General features: G+C 39.6%; 1 long non-coding RNA gene across 1 annotated transcript; it reads left to right on the top strand.

The window, feature by feature from the left end:
• The first annotated feature begins 1,377 nt into the window (after positions 1 to 1,377).
• Positions 1,378 to 2,681, top strand: LOC139025853 (uncharacterized). Its single transcript, XR_011477497.1, has 3 exons — positions 1,378 to 1,412; positions 1,707 to 1,744; positions 2,631 to 2,681. It is a non-coding gene; the product is annotated as an uncharacterized lncRNA (long non-coding RNA).
• The last annotated feature ends 1,269 nt before the right edge of the window (positions 2,682 to 3,950 follow it).

The following is a 3,950-nucleotide window of genomic DNA, read 5'->3' as shown; positions in this document are numbered from 1 at the left end:
ATATTGCTGTGGTAGGGGTGTATGCCTGTAGTTAGGGGTTTAATATGCGTTGAGTAGCATGTGGTTAATATGTGCTCTGTGTGTAGCTAAGGGCGGGTAATCTGCTGTGATAGGGGTGAGTATGGGGGGCCTGTAGTAGGGTAATATGCTGTAGTAGGGGTTAATATGCTGTTAGTAGGGTAGTATGCTGTAGTAGGGTAGTATGCGAGTAGGGGTAATTGCGTGTAGTAGGGGTAAGTATCTTGTAGTAGGGTATATGCTTTGTTAAGTAAGTAGGTGGGTGTAATATGCTGTAGTAGGGAATATGCTTGTAGTAGGAGTAGTATTGCCTGTAGATAGGAGGTAGGTATGCTGTAGTGGGGTAATATGCTGCTTAGTAGGGGAATGATGCGTGAGTAGGGTAATATGCTGTAGTAGGGTAATGATCTTAGTAGGGGTATATGCTGTAGTAGGACCAAGCTGCAAATCGCTTGGGTATATGCTTGTAGTAGGAGGTAACTAGTAGTATGCGTAGTAGGGAGCGGCGGTTAGTATGCCGGTATGTAGTAGGACGGATAAATATCTGTAGTAGGTAATATGCTTGTATAGTGCAGGTGGGTAATTGCTGTAGTAGGGGTTAGTATGCGGTCATAGGTAATATGTTGAGTAGGGGTAATATGCTTGATAGGTAGGGGGGTAATATGCTGTAGTAGGGGTAGTATTGCGTGTAGTAGGGGTAGTATGCTGTTAGTAGGGGTGTGGTAATATGCATTGAGTAGAGGTAGTATCTTAGGAGGGAGTTTGCTTGTAGTAGGTGTAATATGCTGTAGTAGGGGTATTATGCCTGTAGTAGGAGGTAGTATTGCTGTAGTAGGGGTGATTAGCGTGTAGTTGGGAATATGCTGTAGTAGGGAATATGCTGTAGTAGGGTAATTATGCTTGTAGTAGGGATAATACTGCTGTTAGTGGGGTAATATGCTGTGTAGGGCAAATATGCTTGTAGTAGGGTTAATGCTGTAGTAGGAGGTTAATTATGCTGTAGTAGGGGTAATATGGAAATGTAGTTAGGTTTTAGTATGCTGTAGTAGGGTAGTATGCTGTTAGTTAGGGGTAAGGTATGGCTGTAGTAGGGGTAGTATGCGGGTAGTAGGGTAATAGCTCTGTAGTAGGGTAGTATGGTGTAGTAAGGGGGTAGTATGCTGTAGTAGGGTTATATGCTGTAGTAGGAGGTAGTATGCTGTAGTAGGGTAGTATGCTGTCAGTAGGGGTAATATGCTGTAGTAAGAGTAATATGCTGTAGTAGGGGTTATATGCTGTTATAGGGGTAATATGCGGTCAGTAGGGGTATATGCTTGAGTAGGGGTAGTATGCTGTAGTAGGGTAGTAATGCTGTAGTAGGGGGTAGATGCCTGTAGTAGGGGTAGTATGCTGTAGTAGGCGGTGTATTGCTGGTAGTAGACGGTAATATTGCTGTAGTAGGGGGTAATATGCTGTAGTAGGGGTAGTATGCTATAGGGGTAGTTGCTTCTGTAGTAGGGTAATATGCTGTAGTAGGGGTAATATTGTGTATAGGGTAGTTATGCTGTAGTAGGGGTAATATTGCTGTAGTAGGTGGTAATATGCTGTAGTCAGGCGGTAAGGATGCTGATAGTAGGGGTAAATATGCTGAGTAGGGTTAGTATGCTGTAGTAGGCGGTAATATGCTGTGTAGGGGTAATATGCTGTAGTTAGGGGTAGTATGCTGTAGTAGGGGTAATATGCTGTAGTCTGGGGTAATATTGCTGTTAGTAGGGGTAGCTATTGCTGTAGTAGGGTACGTACTGCTGTAAGTAGGTGTAGTATGCTGTAGTAGGGGTATGATTGCTGTAGTAGTGTAATATGGCTGTAGTTAGGGGTAATATCTGTAGTAGGATGTAATATGCGTGTAGTAGGGGTAGTATGCTAGTAGTAGGGGAATATTGCTGATAGTAGGGAATATGCTGTAGTAGGGGTTAATCATGCATGTAGTAAGGGTAGTATGCTTGAGTAGGGTAGTATGCTGTAGTAGGGTAAATAGATGTAGTAGGGGTTTAATATGCTGTAGTAGGGGTATATATGCTGTAGTAGGGTTGTATTGCTGTAGTAGGGGTAATATGCTTAGTGGGTAATATGCTGTAGATAGGGGTTAATATGCTGTAGATTAGCGGTATATGCATGTAGGTAGGGTAATATGCTTAGAGGGGTAGTATGCTGTGTAGGCGGGTAATATGCTGTGTAGGTATATGCTGTTAGTAGAGGTAAATTGCTGTAGTAGGGGTAATTGCTGTAGTAGGGGTTAGTATGCTGTAGTAGGGGGTAATTATGCTGTAGGTGAGGGTAATATGCCTGTCAGTAGGGGGGTTAAATTGCTTTGTCAGTAGGGGGTACATCATGTTGTATAAGGGGGCAGTGGTGTATTGCTGTGTACCGCACAAATTAGTAGCGGGTATAGTATGCATTTGTTTAAGTCTAGGCGGGGTTACAATATGCTGGTTAGTAGGAGGTAATTATCGCTGTAGTAGGCGGTAATTGCTGTAGTAGGCGGTAGTATGCTGTAGTAGGGGTAAATATGCTGTAGTAGGGGTAATATGCGTATAGGCGGTAATATGTGTAGTAGGGTAGTATTGCTGTAGTAGGCGGTAGTATGCTGTAGTAGGGGTAGTATGCTGTAGTAGGGTGAATATTGCTGTAGTAGGGTAATATGCTGTAGTAGGGGTAGTATATGCTGTATGGGGTAGTATGCTGTAGTAGGGGTAGTAGCTGTAGTTTAGGAGTAATATGCTGAGTAGGGGTAATATGCTGTAGTAGGGAACATGCTGTAGTAGGGGTAATATGCTGTGTAGGGGTAAAAATAAAAAAAAACAAAAAATAAAAAAAAGAAAAAAAACAAAAAAAAAAAAAAATAAAAAAAAAAAAAAAATAAGCAAAAAAAAAAAAACAATACATAAAAAAATAAAAAAAAAAAAAACAAAAATCGTCAAATAAGAAAATAAAAAAAAATAAAAAAACAATTAAAAAAAAAGAAAATCATAAAAAAAAAAAAAAACAAAATAAAAAAAAAAAAAAAAAACAACGCAAAAACAAAAAAAAAAAAAAAAAAGCATAAAAAAAAAAAATAAAAAAAAAAACACAAAAAAATAACAAAATAAAAAAAATAAAAAAAAACACAATAATAAATATGCCATGTAGAGGGTAATATGTGAGTAGGCAGTAGATGCTGTAGTAGGTGGTAGTATGCTTTAGTAGGAGGATAATATGCCTGTAGTAGGTAAATATATGCCGTAGTAGGGTAATATGCTGTAAGTGGTAATATGCTGTTAGTAGGCCGGTAGGATCTGTAGTAGGTTAGTATGCTGTAGTAGGGAATATGCTGTAGTAGGCCGGTAATATTGCTGTAGTAGCGGTTTTTTAGTTTATGCTGTAGTAGGGTCAGTATTGCTGTAGTAGGGTAGTATGCCGTAGTAGGGCGAATATGCGAGGCCCGGGTATAGCCTGTAGTAGGGGAATATGCTGTCAGTAGAGCGTAGTAGCTGTAGTAGAGGTAAGAGCTGTTAGTAAGGGTAGTATGCTGTAGTAGGCGGTAGATGCGTAGTAGGGGTTTTTTAATATTTATACTATGCCTTGTTAGTTAGGGGTAATATGCTGTAGTAGCGTTAATATGCTGTAAGAGGGTAGATATGCTGTAGTTAGGTACCCCTACTACAGCATATTACCCCTACTACAGCATATTCGTTGGCAAGATTTTGAGTGATGGAATAAATATCAAAATATTCTACTTAAATGTAGTGGCAAAGACTCCAGTGGTCAGACATACAAAATGAACAGATTCACCAAACCTCTACTATTATTATGGTATGGTATTATGGTATAATGGTATTATTCCTGGTAGATACTACTGGTTATGATTAATTATTCCTGGTAGATACTACTGGTTATGATTAATTATTCCTGGT

The sequence above is a fragment of the Salvelinus sp. IW2-2015 genome, unplaced genomic scaffold (assembly GCF_002910315.2).
Source record: "Salvelinus sp. IW2-2015 unplaced genomic scaffold, ASM291031v2 Un_scaffold3417, whole genome shotgun sequence".
In the NCBI taxonomy this organism is placed as follows: Eukaryota; Metazoa; Chordata; class Actinopteri; order Salmoniformes; family Salmonidae; genus Salvelinus; species Salvelinus sp. IW2-2015.
The sequence above is the reverse complement of the archived record's forward strand: the minus strand, read 5'-3'. Positions and strand labels throughout refer to the sequence as shown.